This window comes from Microcebus murinus, chromosome 14, assembly GCF_040939455.1.
Source record: "Microcebus murinus isolate Inina chromosome 14, M.murinus_Inina_mat1.0, whole genome shotgun sequence".
NCBI classification, from domain to species: Eukaryota; Metazoa; Chordata; class Mammalia; order Primates; family Cheirogaleidae; genus Microcebus; species Microcebus murinus.
Genome location: NC_134117.1, coordinates 32,936,296 through 32,942,684, shown reverse-complemented (window position 1 = coordinate 32,942,684; position 6,389 = coordinate 32,936,296).

The following is a 6,389-nucleotide window of genomic DNA, read 5'->3' as shown; positions in this document are numbered from 1 at the left end:
AGTTTTATAACATTTATTTATTTTCATCTATTTATAAAATGAACTTTTTCTAGAATATTCAAAAATAGAGACAAGCACATAGAAAAAAAAAAGAAAATCACCGAACTTACTTTTGTATTTATCAATATATCACAGATATTTCTCAATATTTTTATTATTCTTTCACATCATTTTTATGACTCCCTATTATACCGTTGTATAGATATATCTTAATTTACTTAAGTCCCTTTTGATGGAGATGTAGGTAGGATTTATTTTCTTTCAGTCATAAATCAGACTATAATGAACTACAATGATAGATCAAAGCATATATCCATGATTGTCTCCATAGGATAAATTCCTAGCAGTGAAAACATGGAGTCAAACACATTGAAGATGTAGGATATATATTACCTAATTACCTTCCAGAAGTGTTGTGTACAGATTTGCCCATTCAGAGTGACTATTTTTCTCTCTAGTATTGAATGTCACAATATTTTAAAATCTTTTCCAATTTGAACAAGAGAGAAATGACATCCTATTACTTTATGTCAAAGGCTTCTTGAATGTCTAAGTAAATTTCATTCATTGGTTTGCATATGTTCATTCACATATTTACCCTCTCAAAAAGCCCATTTCTCCAAGATTCCATACTTGTTTGTTTAGTGTCTATTATGTACAAAGTCCTGTACAAGATATCTTTTCAAAATAGGTTATATTTATTTTATGCTTATTGACCCTATTTCTCTGATTCTACCAAATTGCCAAGAATTGCATTAAAATAAGTTATAGCCCATAATCACCTCTGGAACTTCCTAATAGATATGAATTCTGATGCTAATCCACTGGTTACCCAGTAACTTTGTAATTATAGGGCTCATATTTTAGCCAACAGTTCCACAATTTTACCTCTGGAAACAGCTGAGTAGATGCCATATGTTCAAATGATTTATTTACATCTAAATTGTCATTTTATTCCAGAATATTTTGTCTGTGTGTATCACCATCTGCCATATTCATCTGGATTGACAGCTACCAAAGGTAATTTAAGTGTCCAGCATCTCGTCTGAGGCGCCATTGCTAGAGTGTGTCAGAGACACTAGACAACAATCATGTGTGGAAAAATACCAACAAAAGGAAGGAAAATAAAGTTTAAGATTAAAAAATAGTAATCTATTACTATTGGAATCTGCTCAAAATCTAGTACTCAATTTGCTAGTCAGGAGTCAACGGGTTTATTTCAGCAATAGGAAAATGTCTTCAGTGTCTGGAGCATGTATTAATATTAATCACGGTCCATGCAGGAAAATGGAGCCCATGCCAGGTGGTTCAGTGGAGGTAAGTATGTACAGGAAACCAGTTATGAATGTGTTGGAAAAGTTGAGAGGTCAAACTAAGCAAAATGAGATAACCCAGAGATTTGAAACAGCAGGAAGTTGCTACAACCATATTATCAAAACCCAGAAGCCAGGACAACAGGGCAGAAGGTGGAAACTCAAGGTCCCCCCCCCCATGAAGCAGAGAAATGTGAAATGAAACACCCTGACTTCTTCTTTCCTATTTTTCTCCAACTACCACCCCCACACCCCAGGCTTCCCTTGGGTAAAACATAGACAAAAGCCAGTTGGAAAAGAAGCTTGGGAAGTACAGTCTACAGGGACATCCCTTTCGGGATACAGAGCAGAACAGGATCTCAGAACAAACAAGCATATGAGTGGCACAGTATGCCAGCAAAAAGGTAATTTTCCCAAGAGGAGGGCACTTCTTTTCTGTTCATACAAGAGAGCCCAGTGCCTTGGTCTCAAATTTCTTGCCCTTAAACTTTAGACTTCCCACAAATGGGGCCCCATACCAGCCCTAAACCCATTTGTATTTCCCACTCTTTATCTGTTTGCACTTTGACCGATGGTACTCACGTTTCATCATCTTTGTCCATGGAGGTTGATCTAGACTTTGATCAGCTTTGAACTCAGTGTCTCTTCAAAGGCTGTGGACTTTGTGCTCAAAACCAGACTTCTGACCTTTGTTCAGCCCCGTGGATCTGTCTGTATGTCCCAATTCCAGTTATTCTTTCCCCACAAAATCAATGGAACCAGAGGTCTAAGTACATTAAAGTTATAATGGCAACTAATATCTTCACTAAAACTCACGTATGTCTATCAAACGTTGGGAGGAGTAAGTGGGTAGAATAACATGAGTTATATGCTCATCAGATGCAAGAGGTTAACAGATAACATTTAAAATTGATCAATCAAGATGGAGCCATGTGAGCATATTAATTAGAGATCCGGAAGTAACCAACAGAATTAAACAGAGAAACAATAAAAAGAAATAAGCTGGTTGCCTTGGGGCAGAGGTGCTGCAGGCGGAAAGGATAGAACAAGGGCCCACTGCATTGTATGATAAGTCTTCTGGATTCTTTTGTTGTTTTTTTTTTATTACCATCACAGATTCCAGATTTTGCACTTGCTGTTCCCTCCACATGTTCCGTTCCCTCTGTTCCTTTGGGTCTTTACCCAAATATCACCTTCTCAGTGGAGCCTTCCCTGAGCACTGTATTTAAAACAGCAACCTCTCCCTCTGCTGTGTTTTATTTCTCTCCATACCACTCATCACCTTTTAACATTTATATGATATTCTTGCTCATGTTACCTCTTTTCTGTCTGGCCCAACTACAGTGTCCTCCTCAGGAGAGCAGGGGCGTTGTCTGTCTTGTTCACTGGTAAATGCCCAGCGCCTGGAACAAGGACAGGCACTAGCGACTGATTATCTGAACAAATCATGTGTGTGTGTTCGTTCCTAGGTGAAAAAGATTTTAATAGCCGACAAATACTTTAGAAAAGCTCTCACTTATTTTTGCTTGCTTGTTGTTTTGTTATGTTTCATGTTGAGGTAGTTCTTAGAGGATTAACTGTGCCTGAAGCTTTCTAAGTGGGTTATTCTTTTGTCCCTTTTTGTCCTTCAGAGAGTCCTTTGAGTCCAGATTAGTCAAGTACAAGGAATTGATGTCACCAGGCCAAAGGAAAAGAGGCTCCCCTGGGAGGACATTTCCTTGCCCATGAGGGTACAGATTTCCCAGCATGTCGCCCATGAAAAGAACCTTTAAAATGAGATCAAGTTCCAGGGAAGAATGACATCACCAAAAAACACACAATGTGTGTTCGGTTTTATTTGTTTGTTTTCTTAAAATAAACATTTCAATTATTTAGGTCTAAAAAACTAAAGAACTATAGGTTGGACAGCCTTTTGAACTATGGGTCTTTTAGATAAGGGAGTCTAAAAACTGCACCTTTCAGAGACCTCAAATGCGTTGTACTCAATGTGCTCTTATCCAATTTCTTTTGAAAAGACAAGTAATTCCTCATAAAGGAATCCTCAAATACCAACAGCATCAAAAGTGGCTGCTCCCTTCAGTCCCTTCAAAGGACTTCACCTTCGCCTTTGCTGGTGAGCCCTGTCACATCAAGAGTGAGATAATTTTATGTCAGTTTGATCGGCATGGGATGCCGCCTTGTATCTATTTGATCATTTCAAACATATTTTTATCGTATCTTTCATCTTGTTGATCTCAAATATGTGGGTTACTAATTCTCCTCTTTGGTCTGCTGGTTCTCCCTCAGGGAGTATTTCTTCCTTATGGGTCTGCATTTTTTACTGCGAGCACATTTCCAGCAGGGAGTGAGTGGGTGTGGGGTGCCCGTGGGAATGCCACGTGTCCTGTCACGGAAGAGCTGCCATGGAGAGGTCTGGTGCCTGCTTCTGCAAGTTGTGCTGAGTTGCTATCTATTTTTATGTTATCTCTTGGCTTGAGGATTCTGATACTACTTGAGTAAATATAAATTTGAACTCCACTCACACAAAGCACAAGCTGGGTCTCTGATTTCTCAAGGATAGAGAGATGTTTTAGATCACTTCCCCGGGTGGGCAAACTGCTTCTAGTTCCATTTCACTAAGAGTTCTAGTTCTCAGGTCTAGTTTCCTATCTTACAAGGGTCCAAGGCCACACCCTCTGTCCTCAAACGAACATAGATATTAAACCCCCAGCCACTAGTACCAGGGCTGTATTTCCAGACCAATGCCTTCCTGAGCCATTGGTGCAGCTCATGAACTTACACATCTGGCTTCACATTCCCTCATTGGTTTTGGCACCAAAGTAGTCCTCTTTCTTTATTTTGAGCTCTGTTATTGCATTTAAATTTGTTGTTAGATTTTTTTTGGCTAGTATTTACATGTGCTTGGGGTGAGGAAAGAAGATAATATGGAGTATCTTAGTAAGCAATGTCACCAGAACCCATGAAAAATTATTTTATAAACTTTCCTATCAAAAGAAGAGCATATATTATTTTGGCAAAACTCTTATTCTTTCCATTTCCCAAATCATTGCAGTTTGTTCTCACAGCTGAAATTCATTTATTAGAAAGTAAATCCCCTGAAACAGCAACTCAAAGTACAAAAAAAAAAGAAAGTAAATCCCCAATTGGGCACATGTGTATACAATTTTATAAACTACCTTTTCGTATATGGCTTTTATCTTGAACTATTAGACCAGTGCCATTTCCTGTATTATTAAAAATTCATCGAAAAACTAATATTTAGGAGCTGCATTTTATTTCACTGCAGTATCATAATTTAACAGTCCCTCTATATTGAACACGGGCATATTTTCCAATGTTTTATATAAATAATACAATAATGATTATCATACTATTTAAATATTTTTCCACACTTTTGATTGTTTCCTTAAGACATATTCACAGAAATGTCTGTACTGGGGAATGTATTAATTCATTTAAGCCATTGAGTGTACAACATGGAAATGATTGCTTAAATTGTATCACCGCCAAGAACCTAGCCAAATAATGTGCTAACAGGAAGAGAATGATTAGCAACTACCCTCCAGTAAACCACAATGTTATGAGATTATTGTTTGTTTTACTAAAGGTTGTCCCTTATTTACAGGTCATTAGGACCTAATGATAATAAAAACCCTATATGGGTTTCATAAGTGTGTTTAAATTTCACAGGCTTTGCATACCCCACCAGAAAGCCAGATCCAGTTGGCACTTTCATATGTTCTCCCAACCTCACTTCTCAAAGACAGCCCTTCACTTCCTTCTCCACATTTCCAAATGACAAGTCTTCACAGACCCAGATCAAACTCTGTGTCCTTCAGAAACTCACCTTACCAAGAGAATAAATGCCAGACCTCACCTCTCATCTGTACCCCCAGAACTGACTGTACTTTCACAACATTGAATCGAAACACTTTCCACTTTGTCTTGCAGTGGTTGTGCCCATGTCTGCTCGCCCATACACAACTATATGCTTTGAGGATAGAATCTTTGTCTGATCCATCTTCACATCTCCCAAAGCACCTAGAACTCTAACTCTGCCTTCAGCATTGAAAGGACTCAATAAATGCTTCCTGTCGTCTTTAATGCACAAATGGCAACAATCCAAACAACAAACAATGAATTTTATTAGTAACTGACAATATATATTTCTACTATTAAAGGATAAAAAGTTATTTTTTCTCAATTAATCTTCTATGTAGTTAAGTTTTATAATATATAATATAGACCCTATTATATATGATAATTTTCATAGGTAATAATTAAATTGATTTTACTTAATTTTTTTCAGGAAGTTTGTCTTTCAGATTGTAAATACTGCCTTTATAAAAGCTACCAAGCACTAGAGTTGGAGAGCTCAAAACCTAAATAAATCAATATGATACAAGCAGAAGTAAAGTAAAATTTTCAGTTAATCTGATTTTTGCATCTAACATTATAACTAATTTTATCTCCACGATAGCTGAGAGTAAGCCTAATGACAATGCTAGATAACAAAGTTAAGTGATTTTTCCCCCTTTTGAATTTACTTTTTTCTTTTGTAATTTTTGGTCATAGTATAATAATCATCCTTAATTATTTAAGGAATGAATCTGATCACCAAATGACTATTTTGTATTTTTTTCCCTGTTAACAATAAGTTTATAAAGGGTTGATAGATGGATATGTGATAAGGCAAATACCGCAGCATATTAACAACTGCATCGTTTAAATCAAGGGTTGGCAAACTTTTTCCATAAAGGGTCAGATAGACAGTAAGTACTTTAAGTTTTGCAGTCTCTGTCAAAACTACTTAACCCCGCTGTTGTAGTGCGGAAGCAGCTAGAGACAATACGTGAACTAATGGGAATGGCTGGGTTCCAATAAAACTTTATAAAAACAGGCAAGCAGCCAGATCTCATCTAAATGGATCTCACCTAAATCTAATTCAAATGTCTGATCTAAATGGTGGGTATACAGATATTCACTATACAATTTTTCAACTATTCTATATGTTTCAAAGCTTGCATGATAAAATGTTGAAAACCGTATGCTTATGAATTATCCAAAAATTTCAAC